The sequence below is a fragment of the Hordeum vulgare genome, chromosome 1H, assembly GCF_904849725.1.
Source record: "Hordeum vulgare subsp. vulgare chromosome 1H, MorexV3_pseudomolecules_assembly, whole genome shotgun sequence".
NCBI lineage: Eukaryota > Viridiplantae > Streptophyta > Magnoliopsida > Poales > Poaceae > Hordeum > Hordeum vulgare.
The window spans coordinates 102,179,162-102,195,697 of record NC_058518.1 but is presented as its reverse complement, the minus strand read 5'-3'; the positions used below and the strand labels follow the sequence as shown (position 1 = coordinate 102,195,697).

General features: G+C 42.5%; 1 pseudogene; it reads right to left on the bottom strand.

Annotated features, from left to right (window-relative positions):
- Positions 1–732: 732 nt before the first annotated feature.
- LOC123397253 lies at positions 733–2,270 on the bottom strand (annotated as a pseudogene).
- Positions 2,271–16,536: the final 14,266 nt, after the last annotated feature.

Below are 16,536 nucleotides of genomic sequence, written 5' to 3'. Positions count from 1 at the left end.
GCCGGCATGCTTGTTGTCCCAACCAAACACGTTGATGATGTCCTCTGTCTATAGGATCTGTCATACATAAGCTCTGAAATCTGTTTTTTAGAGAACCCTGCTATCTTGTAATCAGAAGTTCAGAGAAGAAATGCACTAAACCTTAAAGAGTACAGTACTGTATTTCTACTATGCAGTCGATTACGATTAAAGAAGTGCAATAACTCTGAATTGCAAACATGAACCAATGAGCTCAATGCTAGCTTCTGTTTGAAACTCTGAACTCTTATTTTCTAAGTCATGTGGCCCTATAAAATTTGCACATGATTTGGCAAATCAGAAGAGAAGTTTGATGGCCATGAATGTTGTCTAGGTTTCTTCAAGTTTGATACTGTTAGTAAACAATATAAATAAAGTCGGATCCGCCATGGCGCTGTACCGTTTGCTGCTCCGGCGACTGACCGGCCGGCCAAGAAGCCCACCGCCTACCCCTCAAGCCGGATCCGCCATGGCGTTGTACCGCCGCGCGGCCTCCGTGATCCGGCCGCGTGGGGCCCCGCCCATGCTCCCGGCGCGGGCCATGGCATCGCTCCTCGGCCACGTTGAGCCGACGCCCAAGGACCCCATCCTCGGCGTCACCGAGGCCTTCCTCGCCAACCCCATGGCCGGGAGAGACCCACCTCGATGCGTCCGACCGAAGGTGGAGGAGGTGGCTGGTGGCGATGTGGTGGTCGGCGGGGCTGTGGCCAGGTGCTAGGAGGAGCCGGTCGGTGGAGAGGAGGGGCACGGGGGGCAGAGGAGGCCGGGGGAGGCGCGGGGGTGGCTGGCGCGGGGCGGCCCTGGCAGCGGTGGGGCGGATCCGATCCGGGGGTGAGGGGCTTTCTTGCAAATCTGAAATGTTTTTCCACTCAATCACGGACTGCGGGTTGAATGCTCAAAAACGGAGGGAATGTAAAGGCCAGGCTTTCATATACATGTACTCAATGAAAGGACACAACACATTTTCTATTGCTAGCATTATTTGTTAAACGAATTGTAAGTTTAAGATTCAAGGTTGTAGCACATGAAGAGAAACTCAAACAAACACATCCAAAAACAATGTAAGATTTACTTCACGTCCGCGGAAATTCCAGCATCCACAGTACCACAACAACTACCTTACAATGCTTTCTGAATACTTGAAAGACATGCTTGTCACCAACAACAACCTTTGCGTGCTTTCTGATTAACATTACCCACTGAAATGAGATGGCAGATGGATTCAGAGTTAAGCTCTTAAACAAGTATGAAAAATCTACAACAAAAAGAAAGCCATGAAATCACAAGAACCTGTGATCCTTTCCTCCGTTTATCCTTTCTAATGACGGGAGACATGTTTGGATTATAGCGCTTCTCTGTCTTGTCAGTGAAACTGAAAACAAAAAAACTCATTTTAGAAACTTCAGGCTTAAACGCTGCAAACCCACATATTTCCTTGTCTGTGTCTCTGTCTTGTCATGATTATGACGGCGACCCGGTCCTGCGGGAACTTCGCGTACCACGCCTCCTGGTACACGTTCGCCAGCAGGCCGGACCACCAGTAGTTTCCCACCAGCGCGAGAATGGCCACGTCGGAGAGCCTGCGCTTGTCGATTTCATCCATGGCACGCGATGCAATATGGGTAAGAAAGACTGTCAACAGGTTGAGATGGGGGAAGAAGATGAGATTCCACCACTTATTGCCTGTGCGGGATGTACTTGAGGCAGCTCCACATGATCGCCCATGGAGAAGCCCATGAGGTGGAACCTGGGCCCCAGCTGCAGGTTGTCGGCGAGCTCGGCGATGTCGACGGCGATGCTCTCCTCCGTCCGTGTCGGGATGCGCGTCGCTTTCGCAGTACCCCGGCCGATCAAAGGACAGCAGGTAGATGCCAAGCTCTTGTAGCAGCCCCTGGAAACAGAGCCCAACTCACGCTATTCATCGCTCTGGTTGGTCTGCGTATGATGGATTGATTCTGAAATCCAAATCATCCGTGTACCTGGGAGACGTTGAGCACGTCGTGCCTGCAGCAGAAGAAGCCATGGACGAATATGATCTTGTACCTGGCCCGCTCCATTGGGACGCCGGATTCCAGGTAGGCGGCTCAGCCTGTGATTCCGCGAGACAAGGAAGAGATTTTGAGGGGGAGAGGATGGGTCGGGGGCGCTTACTGCCAGTAGGTGTCGAGGCTGTCGTCGCGGAGGGAGGCGACGCCGTTGCCGGGCTTGCAGAAGGTGACGCTCCAGGCGGCCGTCTTGGCCATCTCCCGCATGTCGCCCTCCACCGTCAGTTCCGGGCAGCCCTTCAGCCTCCCCGCCGCCGGCGCCGCCGCGGCCGTCCCCGGCGTCGGCGTCGCCACCGCCTCCTCCTCGTCGTCAGACTCCATCGATTCGGTGCTGAGTTGTCGGGCGGCGCGAGAGGTGTTGGGTGCGCCCAACGCCAGGCCTGCGGCGGCGGCGGCGGTGCGCTCGTGCGTGGGGAAGGGGATCTGGCGTGATGTGTTTGTTTAATGGACTGCAGGTTGAATTTCGAAAACTATAGGGACATTTCTATAAAAACGAAACATTTTTCTGTTTGCATGACTTAAAAACGTACCACGGGTTGAATATCGAAAAATCAAGGGGTGTTTTTGCAAAAATGCCACGACGGACAACAGAAACGCTACGCGCTTTATTATCTATACCTAATAATAAAGCGGCTATTGCTTCCATCGGAAAACCCACCACGGCATTTTTGTAATAAAGCCCCTGTAATTTTTGTTATTCAACCCGCGCTTCATCATTTACTGCAACGCAAAAGGAAAAAACGATTCGCTGCAAAAATTATACCCGTACGCATCGCCTCCTCCAGTCGACCCTCGGCCACCCTGGCCTGTGTCCAGGCCGCCGCAACACCACTCACCGCTCTGGCCGACCTCAACCACCACCGCTGCCGATCTCAACCCACCCGCCTCCGCGGTTGTACCTCTCCACGCTCACTGCCCCCGTTGCGGCGCTCGAGCGCATCGCGTCGACCCTGGTCCACCCCGGCCTGTGCCCAGACCGCTGCCACACCACTCGCCGCCGCGGCCGACCTCAACCACCACTGTTGTCGATCTCAACCCACCCACCTCCACGGTCGTACCTCTGCCCGCTTGTTGCCCCTGTTTCGGCGCTCGAGCACAACTTCTGGATCAAATCAACGCGACAGCTACATCGACTTGGGATGATGCGTCTGCTCGATGCAGAACGGCGTCGGCGCGCGGATAAGGCGCGGCAGAGCGAAGTACTTGCAGGTGGAGGCGGGCCTCCATGGCTCACACGGGGAACTCCGAGGTTATGGCGCGGCAACGACGACTCCTTATGGCCACATAGAGGCGCCTAACCCCTTGCTCCCCTCATCGTATCCCCTCCTCCGGTAGGAACTCATCATCTGGTGAGATGCCCTCCCCATGCCTCCAACCGTGTGCCAAGCACCGGCAAGAAATTTTGTTTTGTGGGAATTTGTTTTGTTGATGAATGAATGTATTGAATGTAAGATTGCATTGTTGTAGAGAGAGAGAATGGAACACCACCTTCAGTTTGTCATCTGATCCCACATTCTCTATCCCATGAGTGAAATAAGATAACAGTCCATTAATCAATTCAGGTAGCCTCTTTGTTTTGCTTTGCTTGTCCCGCTCAATTTCTCATCATGGTGGAATTAACAATGGACAGGTTGATTTCTCAACAAAATAGGATAGGACTGACTCGGAAATTGCTTTTGGTGGCCGAGCTCCATGGAGGCCTTTAAATTTGAAATTCATATTTTTACATTTCAAAAAATTCTGAAAAAAATACACGTATAAGTAAAGGCGTAACACACATGTGTGTAAATTTTCAGAAAAAAATACATTGAAATGAGGGCTGCGTAAAAAAGACAAATCTGAGGCTTTTTTTACACATGACACTATTCATCATTTCAGGTCATGAATTTGTCTTTTTTGTGCAGATCGTATTTCAAGGTATCTCATCCTAAATTTTTGCACACATATACATAACACCCTTCTTTACTTCCATATTTTTTTCAGATTTTTCTGAAACCGAAAAGTTTGAATTTTGAATTATTCAAAAATTTCGGCCTTCATGGAGGCCGAGCTCCAAACGTCCGCACCGAGGACTGACTACATTAGTTAGTTAGCTTATTATTTTAATAAATCAACATTATTATAAAAAGATTAAAAGCGTGTGGTATTTTTTTCTCCCGTTGCAACGCACGAGCCCTTTTGCTAGCAAAAGGGCTCATGCGTTGCAACGGGAGAAAGAAATTCCACACGACACACGCTCTTAATTTATAAAAAAGTCTATAATTTGAGAATTTATAGTTACGATACAAATAAAGATGGTCTTATCCTACAAAAATGCAGTTCAAAATTTCACGGGTCTTCTATTTTAACACGGCTTGCATGTAGATTTAATATGTACAAAGAATCAGTCAAGTGACCTTCAGTTTCATCTCTAATCCTGATTTTGTTGACGTGTTCATCCCCAACCCGGATGAGTACCGGTATGAAAGAAAGGCGAAACTTATTTATTAAGATTGCACCCTAGATAATATTTTTATTAAACGTTTAACAGATAAAATAATATCATATTTAAATTCTACATATTTTTCTAATCAAATTCCATGTATAATATGTTAATTTTGGAGTTACGGTTTAAAAGATATGAGTATTTAAAAAAATATTTAATATATACTACGAGTTTAATGTCATAAACGGTAAGGTTTTTTTTTTATAAAATCACCTCGGTGGATTTCTCGACGGAAGCGATAGCCTCTTTATTATTAGGTAAAGATTAAAGGAGAGGGAAGATTATTATTATTACTGTTATTATTATTATTATTACTCTTTTTGTTATTGTTATTGTTATTGTTATTCTTCTTCTTCTTTTTATTTTTATTACTTTTATTATTATTATTATTATTATTAGGGAGATATATGGTTATTCGTGTGACTTAGACACCGAAAGAGAACACGCCATCGTCCACCTTACCGAGCCTACTTCCGACTTCGGCCCTGTTTGGATCCTAGGGTTAGAGTTAGAGTTGGTTAGATTGAACTCATCTAACTCTCAAAAATTCAAACAGGGTGGGTTAGATGCATCTAATCCATCCCAAAAATCTAACCCACCCAAGAGGTGCTTTTTTGGGTTAGAGTTAGGTGAGGCCTAGAAAAAGTTACTTTTCTCTCTCCATCCACCACACAAAATCCTAGATAAAGAAGCCAAATGATTGAAAAAAGTGCATTTATTGGCAATCTAACCCTTCCATCCAAACACCTTTTTGTTTAGAGTTAGTTTAGGGTTAGTCTAGAGTTAGAATCTAACTCTAACCTCTAACCGAGTTAGAGTATCCAAACAGGGCCTTCGTCGACCTAGGCAAGCCTGTTTGAACCTTTGATAAGGGTCGCTCTCGCCTTCCTCCCCATCGCCTCCAGTGCTCCCTCCGCCACCGCCATCGCCGTCGCACAGCACTGACTGGAAAACACGCTCGCAGCTGGGCGCCAGCACTGCCGCCGCTTCCAGGTTCGGAGCGCCCCTTACCAGTCGCCGGCCTCCATTGCCCCGGTCAGGTCGCAGGTTAGTAAAAGATCTAAGTCTGCCTACAGTTCGGCGGGCACCACTTCTGCTATGTTGTTGCTATTCTGCTTTAGTTAACACTAGAATGTAGCAAATTGATATTCTGCCTGCAGACGCTCCTCCAATCAGAACCCTGAGATGTCTAGTTTGGTCAAAGCTGACATGTCAAATTGGGGAAAATATCATATGAAAACTGACATGTCATATTCTGTGTGAACTCCTGTTGTTTTTTATTACGAGCTAGCTAGTGTAAATTCTGTTTTCCTGTATGGTTTCCTACTCTAATTTCTTATACCGCACTGTATGATGCGCACTGAGGGACATATCAGTTGACCAATAGTTTGGTTGCACTGTATGATACATTCACCTTTTCCACCAACATCCTAAATTATGTAGGTTTAGATACTTTCACCTTTTGTTACCTGGTGTCTACAGCAGAATGATTCTCGAGCAACAGGTGTTTAATGAAGTTTGCCTTAGTGAAGAAAAAACAATTCTGTAAAATCTTGAGGGGAAGGGAAACATGCATGGTTATTTGCTCATGGTCAACCATGTCGCCTCTTGTTATAATGGAAAAAAATTTACAATGTCATCAGAGAGATTAGCTCATTTAGACGTTTATGATAGAAAATGTGTTAAATCCAAAGATGCTAGTTGCAAACCTGCAATGCAGATTTCAACCAAATTTTCTAAACTGCTTCTTTCCTTCAATTTTATGTAGGTGTAGCTCCAAGAACAGGTGTTTTGTGGCGTGTGTGTGAAGAGGGAGTTTGAGTTTGATTGTCACCTCCCGACCTCCAACTGGATCGTTGTCCGCATCGATTGCAGTCATTTCCACTGGTACTGTTTATCTCTTCCTTCAAAAAGGAAAAAAAAGGTGGTTAAGCAACTGCATCGACCATTTGGCCATGTCAAGTTCTTAATCTAATGCATGTACCAATGTCTTTTGCTTGATTGATTATAAATTGGCTTATCTTTGTTGTTTTGTCCAGTGTCCACTAATTTCACTCCTCTTTTTGTTGGATTTTTGAAGATACACGCCTTTGAGAAACCAAATGATCAGAGTGCCTTAAGATTGATGAATGCCTGTGCTAGTTCTATGCTTGAGGAATTCCTGACATAGTGTTTTCTTATGGTGTTAGCGATGAGTACAGCTATAACCCGTATAGCATCTTCTCATGATCGTTAAATTATAAAATGCATGCAAATTTTACGTTAAAAAAATCATATGCAAATACTGTTGTGAATGGAGACACTTCTGAATTATAAGTTAATGGTGTCAAGCATACAAAAGGAAATCATTACTAATGTTCCTACTCATTCCCGGTAACATATTTTTCATGTTTGTGTCACAAAATATCATTTCCATGATTTATACAAATGACTATCATAGCTTTGTGCAGAGATCAATCTAGCATTTCTGAATTCGCAGCTGATATCCAGATAGTTAAATGTAAAAAGTCTTGCTAAACTTTAGTTTTGAGTGATAATTTGAACTCCTTATTTGGCATTTCACGCCATTTCCTTGTCTGATATTGGTCGAATGTTATAATTTTTCTAATCAGTTGTGCAGATTACATAATGAATTTCTTTTGTGGGTCTGATTGTTGAATAATGTTATTTTGTGGGACATGTTTTTCTCAACTTTTAGTTAAGGTCAATTAACCCGGTAAGGTGCTCTTTTGAATACCGCTGAGGTGTTGTTGTACATATTGTTGCAGGTAGAAACAATGATGAAAATCGATGACTATGGGAATCCCATTAAAAGAACCCGGCTGGCAATTACAGTGTCAAATTTTGATATCATAGGACCAGAGTTTTGGGGAAAACATGAAAACATTCTCCGAGAAGGTTAGTTGAATCATTATAGTTTTTTTTTTGGGGGGGAAGGAAAGGGAGCTCTTTCATTCATTCATAGACAGTTCACAGTCATTCTCAATTCCATGAAAGATATTCGGTGGCGCATTTTGCAGTATATAAAAATCTCCATGATCTCTAGCATGAGCTGCTATCTCATGTGCAGCCACTATAGCGTAGTATTAGGTAAAGATTAGAGGCTTAGCGTAGTTTATCAGATTGGTTAGCGTTAGGGAGATTATATATACTCATTTAAGGACTCAGTTTTGATTAAGCAGAAGCAATCATATTTGCTCGGCTCCCAAGAGGAGCCGGCGCCCTAAACCCTAGCCGCCTCGAGTCCCTCTCTCGCGCGCGATCACGGCGCCCTGCCGCGCGCCTCGCCCCGCCAACCTCTCTTCCACCCATATAACCTAAGACCTGGACCTGGTAGGGATCCTATTCCTATCAACTTGGTATCAGCTAGCTCCGGTTCGATCATGTCCTCGCCTCCGCCCACCCCCAGCCTCCCGCTGCCTACCACCACCACGCCGCTGGCCAACACGGCAGCCGCGCCGACCTTGACCGGGCCGCCTCCCGTACCCACCTGCCCTCCACCACCCTCATCTTCACCCCGGCGGAGATGACGAGTGCGCTGCTGGAGCTAGGGCAGGCCGTTGCGGGCATCTGCTCGTTCCTCGCGGGGCCCTATGTGCCGCCGCAGCCGGCCGCCGCCTTCTTCCCCAATGTGGTGCCACCACCGCCCCTCTCGGTTGCGCCGCACCAGGGGGCGACCTCGATGTAGAGCGGGCCGCCGCGGACTTCGGGGGCGCCCATCCAGGAGGTGCGGTTCCCCCCTCGGTCTACACGGCAGGCCCGGGTCAGCCATCCTTCCCGCCACCATCCGTGGCGCACCCGGCCAGGCCGCTCGCCGGACCCTCCGGGACTGCGGGTCCCTACGCCAGTGTGGACGGGCCCTTGTTCCACGGCGGTAACCTGCAGCCCGCCTTCCCGGCTCCGTCGTCTTCGCTGCTCCACGCACATGAGTCACCGACGGCCGTGGGCTACGGCCATCCACCGTCGCGCTTCTCCAAGATAGAGTTCGCAACCTTCGACGGCGCCGAGGACCCCTTGAATTGGCTCAATCAACGTGACCAATTTTTCAGGGGGCAGCGCACCCTCGCGTCCGACCGCATCTGGATCGCTTCATACCATCTTCGCGGCGCCGCGCAGACGTGGTACTACGCCCTCGAGCAGGACGAGGGCGGGATGCCCTCATGGGAACGATTCCGCGATCTGTACCTCTTGCGCTTTGGCCCCCCATATGCGGGAGCCGACTCGTGGAGCTTGGGCACCTCCCGTTCCTGTCGACGGTGCAAGACTTTGCCGATCGCTTCCAGGCGCTGGCATGCCATGCTCCCAGCATCTCCGCCCGCCAGCGGGCCGAGCTCTTCGTAAGGGGCCTACCGGACCACATCCGCGTGGACGTGGAGATGCGCGGGCCACAGGACCTCCAGACAGCCATGTATTATGCCCGCGCGTTCGAGCGCCGTGCCCTGGCCATGCAGCAGGCGCCGACATCCCGGGCCCCTCGGCTGCCCCCTTGGGCAACAGCCTCAACACCGGGCCGGCCTCCCCAGGCTCACCCCGGCCAAGCAACTTGAGCGCCGTCGCCAAGGGCTATGCTATAACTACGATGAGCCCTACGTGTCGGGTCACGTTTGCCCGCGCCTATTCTACTTGGAAGCTACGGACTACATCGAGGAGGATCTTGCCGTAGCTAGGGTTGGCGACCTGCCTGACCCTGTCGATGCGGCGGTCGTGCCGGCACCTGCTCCTGCCATCGCCCTCGTGGTTTCCGTCCATGCTCTCGCGGGTATACGGGCGGAAAAGACTATGCTGCTGCCGGTGACGATCAACGGGGAGTGGCTCCTAGCGCTCCTGGATGCAGGCTCCACTCGTAACTTCCTGCCCGAGTCGACCATGCGTCGGTTCGCGCTTCAGCCGATAGGCAGGGAGCAGCTTCGGGTTACCATGGCAAATGGTGATTGCCTCCACTGCCACGGGATTGCGCGACAGGTCCCCATCGTCATCGGCGACGAGCACTTCGCCATCACGTGCGTCGACTTCTTGCGGACCCTAGGTCCCATCCTTTGGGACTTCGACGCCCCGTCGATGACTTTCTGGCGCCTAGGTCGCCGCGTTCAGTGGAAGGGCGAGGGGGCGCTGCACCGGCGGCACCCCAACCACAGCTGACGGCGGCCATCGCTGAGCCTGAGCCGCCCCTGCTGGCTCATCTCTTGTAGCAGCGGAGCAACCTCTTCGATGAGTCGCAGGGCCTGCCGCCCGCCCGAGCCTACGACCACCACATTCATCTTCTCCCGGGCACAGCTCTAGTCGCCGTGCGGCCGTACCGCTATCCACAGCTTCAGAAGGATGAACTGGAGCGGCAGTATGCGCTCATGCTTGCGTTGGGGATCATATGGATTTCGACCTCCCCGTTCTGGGCGCCAGTGCTCCTTGTTCGCAAGCCGTACGGCACGTGGCGTTTCTGCATTGACTATCGTGCTCTTAACGCCAAGACATCCAAGGACAAATTTCCTATACCTGTGGACGATGAACTCCTGGACGAGCTACGTGGGGCCCGCTTCTTCACTAAGCTCGACCTTCGTTTCGTCTACCACCAGGTTCGGATGCACCTGGACGACGTCGCGAAGACGACCTTTCCTACCCATCACGGCCACTTCGAGTTCTTGGTGATGCCTTTCGGCCTCTCCAATGCCCCGGCGACATTTCAGGCCTTGATGAACGACGTCCTCCGCCCTTACTTGCGGCGGTTTGTGCTTGTGTTCTTCGACGACATCCTCATCTACAGCTCCTCATGGGCAGAGCACGTGCAGCACGTTGCCATCATCTTCAACGAGCTTCGGGCGCACCGGCTTCTGTGTTGTAATTGGATTGTTTTTCGTATCAGCGCCTGCTAAATCGATAAGTGAGGACCCGTAGTTTCCTATTTATGAAACGTATACTCCAATGCCATTCTCATAGTTGTATTGTCTTATCATTCAAACTTTTCTTCAGATTCTCACTGATCCATTCATTTGATAAGCCGTACGATGAGAATGCTCTAAGATTGATGAAGGCATCTGCTTCTCTGATGATGGAGCGATTCCCTGATATTATCTTTGGATATTGCTTTAGCCAGTGGCGGAGGTACACTATCAAAGTTGGGCGGGGCAGTACAAAGGAAATTCACTATTTTTTCTTTCACAGCTCAGTCTACTCTGAATCCTCCACTACATTTGCTACTGGCTGGGTGGGCTGTGGCCTACTTTTTGTACATGTAGCTCCGCCAGTGGGTTTAGCAATGAGTACAGATTGGATATTCCCTGGTATTATTTTTGACTGTGAGGTTAGTAATGAGAATATTGTGAAAAGGACAGGAAAAAAATGTGGTTCTGCATGGCACAAAATGCCCTCTTCTCATCATACGAAGTTATTTGAATTGAATATATTGGAAAGTAAGGTATCCTGTATCTTGTTAGTGCAAATGTGAGTGCAATGCACTTAGCATAAGCAGGTATTTTTACATTTGTTGGATGGCAAGCCTGGACATTTGATGCAAATGCTCATTTTTACTGTTTGTTAGTGTTGCAGCTTTGTGTTCCAGGATCTCACAGGATTATATCAGAGAGATGAGAGGTACTCATTTAATTTTGTGGATTTTGTACAGTACATGTTTTGAACCGGCGAAGTTTAAGTGGTAAGATATGCGGCCTCTTTGGCACACTAATTACTTCTTCATGTTCATCATCTTTCACTTCTTTTTACATGATGAAGTGGAAAGAATATTTTCCCAACAAAGAAATAGTGCAGCCACCACACTTCGACGCAGAAGTTCTCTGTTACCCAAAGCCAAAGATTGTTTCAGATTATTTGTCATGGAGACAAGCAGAATGTGAGTTATTCCTCTTAAAAGCGCACATCTTTAACTTACGAAAAATATTTATGAACTTGTCAACAGTAGTACAATATGCAACATCTAAATTTTATTTGTTCATCTACACCAGTATGTATGCATTAAAAATAGTTCTTGTTCAGTGTTTTGCTGTGATGAATACTTATCAATGTCCTTGTCCCTTCTTTTTTTAATAGTATCCTGATGCAACGGCTTGTGCAGACTTACATGCAAGGAACTACAGAGGAAGAGCAAGTACAATAGAGCTGAGTCAGCTGGCTATAAGGAATAAACTAATATATTTTTATTTAGTTAGAGAAACTATTGTACATGTTGGCTATATTATTGTACTTGCTCTAAGGAGTTTTCAAGCAAGACTCCTCCCAAATACAGTAGTGGATAACAGCATCTTGGGTTAGGTATTAGATATGGTTTGGCTACAGCAGCCACCAGACTGTATTCTGCAAGTTTTGTTGGACGAGATCCCTTCTGGGGTAGTTTAAATAAAGTACTTCCTCTATAAATTAATATAAAAATATTTAGATAACTAAAATAATGATCTAATCGTTTTTATATTAATTTAGTACGAGTTTTGATTCTCAAAAAAGAAATAAAAAATGTCGATCGGTGAAATCTCTGGTGGGCCGGATACAGCGTCAGCGCGCGTGCGTGCCGACTCGGCCCATGCGGACGAGCGTACGGGTTTTATACTCTAATAATTGTCCCACCTCGCCTGCTGTGGCACGCTGCGACCAGTTTATATACTGGTGGCCTCTAATCCTATTGCCTCCACGGGGACAACCAGCCGAGAAAGAGGCCTCAGAGCCCAAGAAAAGAGTAAAGAGGCCTCAGAGCCCACAGAAAAAAGAAAAGAGGCCATAGAGCCCACAAAAAAAATGAAAAGAGGCCTCAGCGCCCATGAAAAGAGGCCAGAGCCGAAAAAAAGGACCTAGGCCCGTGCCCAAAGAAAAAATAAAGGCTAAGTGCCCGTGGACGCTGTGCTAGACATTAGCACATGGCATTTTGATTTTTAAACCTTCTTTTAATTACTAATTTTTTTCTGATATGAGAAACTACATAACATCAACAATAATAATTCATTTTAACTACTATTTTTCTCTCATATGACAAACAACATAACATCAAGAATAATAATTTATTTTAACTACTATTTTTTCCTGATATGAGAAACTACATAACATCAAGAATAATAATTTATTTTAACTACTATTTGTTCCTAAAAAAAATAAAAAAGGCAACTGCCCGTAGACGCTGTGCTAGACATTAGCACATGGATTTTTGATTTTTAAACCTTTTTTTAACTACTATTTTGTTCCTGATATGAGAAACTATCAGGAATAATAATTTATTTTAGCTACTAATTTTTTGCTGATATGAGAAACAACATAACATCAAGAATAATAATTTATTTTAACTACTATTTTTCTCTCATATGACAAACAACATAACATCAAGAATAATAATTTATTTTAACTACTATTTTTTCCTGATATGAGAAACTACATAACATCAGGAATAATAATTTATTTTAACTAGTATTTATTCCTAAAGAAAAATAAAAAAGGCAAAGTGCCCGTAGACGCTGTGCTAGACATTAGCACATGGATTTTTGATTTTTAAACCTTTTTTTAACTACTATTTTGTTCCTGATATGAGAAACTACACAACATCAAGAATAATAATTTATTTTAGCTACTAATTTTTTGCTGATATGAGAAACAACATAACATCAAGAATAATAATTTATTTTAACTACTATTTTTCTCTCATATGACAAACAACATAACATCAAGAATAATAATTTATTTTAACTACTATTTTTTCCTGATATGAGAAACTACATAACATCAGGAATAATAATTTATTTTAACTAGTATTTATTCCTAAAGAAAAATAAAAAAGGCAAAGTGCCCGTAGATGCTGTGCTAGACATTAGCACATGGCATTTTGATTTTTAAACCTTCTTTAAATTACTAATTTTTTTCTGATATGAGAAACTACATAACATCAACAATAATAATTCATTTTAACTACTATTTTTCTCTCATATGACAAACAACATAACATCAAGAATAATAATTTATTTTAACTACTATTTTTTCCTGATATGAGAAACTACATAACATCAAGAATAATAATTTATTTTAACTACTATTTGTTCCTAAAAAAAATAAAAAAGGCAACTGCCCGTAGACGCTGTGCTAGACATTAGCACATGGATTTTTGATTTTTAAACCTTTTTTTAACTACTATTTTGTTCCTGATATGAGAAACTACACAACATCAAGAATAATAATTTATTTTAGCTACTAATTTTTTGCTGATATGAGAAACAACATAACATCAAGAATAATAATTTATTTTAACTACTATTTTTCGCTCATATGACAAACAACATAACATCAAGAATAATAATTTATTTTAACTACTATTTTTTCCTGATATGAGAAACTACATAACATCAGGAATAATAATTTATTTTAACTAGTATTTATTCCTAAAGAAAAATAAAAAAGGCAAAGTGCCCGTAGACGCTGTGCTAGACATTAGCACATGGATTTTTGATTTTTAAACCTTTTTTTAACTACTATTTTGTTCCTGATATGAGAAACTACACAACATCAAGAATAATAATTTATTTTAGCTACTAATTTTTTTGCTGATATGAGAAACAACATAACATCAAGAATAATAATTTATTTTAACTACTATTTTTCTCTCATATGACAAACAACATAACATCAAGAATAATAATTTATTTTAACTACTATTTTTTCCTGATATGAGAAACTACATAACATCAGGAATAATAATTTATTTTAACTAGTATTTATTCCTAAAGAAAAATAAAAAAGGCAAAGTGCCCGTAGATGCTGTGCTAGACATTAGCACATGGATTTTTGATTTTTAAACCTTTTTTTAACTACTATTTTGTTCCTGATATGAGAAACTACACAACATCAAGAATAATAATTTATTTTAGCTACTAATTTTTTGCTGATATGAGAAACAACATAACATCAAGAATAATAATTTATTTTAACTACTATTTTTCTCTCATATGACAAACAACATAACATCAAGAATAATAATTTATTTTAACTACTATTTTTTCCTGATATGAGAAACTACATAACATCAGGAATAATAATTTATTTTAACTAGTATTTATTCCTAAAGAAAAATAAAAAAGGCAAAGTGCCCGTAGATGCTGTGCTAGACATTAGCACATGGATTTTTGATTTTTAAACCTTTTTTTAACTACTATTTTGTTCCTGATATGAGAAACTACACAACATCAAGAATAATAATTTAGTTTAGCTACTAATTTTTTGCTGATATGAGAAACTACATAACATCAAGAATAATAATTTATTTTAACTACTAATTCTTTGCGGATATGAGAAACTACATAACATCACGAATAATAATTTATTTTAATTACTATTTTTTCCTGATATGAGAAACTACATAACATCAAGAATAATAATTTATTTTAACTACTATTTTTTTCCGGATATGAGAAACTACATAACATCAACAATAATAATTCATTTTAACTACTATTTTTCTCTCATATGACAAACAACATAACATCAAGAATAATAATTTATTTTAACTACTATTTTTTCCTGATATGAGAAACTACATAACATCAGGAATAATAATTTATTTTAACTACTATTTGTTCCTAAAAAAAAATAAAAAAGGCAACTGCCCGTAGACGCTGTGCTAGACATTAGCACATGGATTTTTGATTTTTAAACCTTTTTTTAACTACTATTTTGTTCCTGATATGAGAAACTACACAACATCAAGAATAATAATTTATTTTAGCTACTAATTTTTTGCTGATATGAGAAACAACATAACATCAAGAATAATAATTTATTTTAACTACTATTTTTCTCTCATATGACAAACAACATAACATCAAGAATAATAATTTATTTTAACTACTATTTTTTCCTGATATGAGAAACTACATAACATCAGGAATAATAATTTATTTTAACTAGTATTTATTCCTAAAGAAAAATAAAAAAGGCAAAGTGCCCGTAGATGCTGTGCTAGACATTAGCACATGGATTTTTGATTTTTAAACCTTTTTTTAACTACTATTTTGTTCCTGATATGAGAAACTACACAACATCAAGAATAATAATTTATTTTAGCTACTAATTTTTTGCTGATATGAGAAACTACATAACATCAAGAATAATAATTTATTTTAACTACTAATTCTTTGCGGATATGAGAAACTACATAACATCACGAATAATAATTTATTTTAATTACTATTTTTTCCTGATATGAGAAACTACATAACATCAAGAATAATAATTTATTTTAACTACTATTTTTTTCCGGATATGGGAAACTACATAACATCAAGAATAATAATTTATTTTAACTGCTATTTTTTCCTGATATGAGAAACTACATAACATCAGGAATAATAATTTATTTTAACTACTAATTATTCCCAAAGAAAAATAAAAAAGGAAAAGTGCCCGTGGACGCTGTGCTAGACATTAGCACATGATTTTTGATTTTTAAACTTTTTTTAACTACTATTTTTTTCCTGATATGAGAAACTACACAACATCAAGAATAAAAAAAAGGCAAAGTGCCCGTGGACGCTGTGCTAGACATTAACACATGGCATTCTGATTTTTAAACCTTTTTTAATTACTATTTTTTTCTCATATGAGAAACTACATAACATCAAGAATAATAATTTATTTTAACTACTATTTTTTCCTGATATGAGAAACTACATAACATCAGGAATAATAATTTATTTTAACTACTATTTATTCCTAAAGAAAAATAAAAAAGGCAAAGTGCCCGTAGACGCTGTGCTAGACATTAGCACATGGATTTTTGATTTTGAAACCTTTTTTTAACTACTATTTTGTTCCTGATATGAGAAACTACACAACATCAAGAATAATAATTGATTTTAGCTACTAATTTTTTGCTGATATGAGAAACTACATAACATCAAGAATAATAACTCTCTCTCGCGCGCGATCACGGCGCCCTGCCGCGCGCCTCGCCCCGCCAACCTCTCTTCCACCCATATAACCTAAGACCTGGACCTGGTAGGGATCCTATTCCTA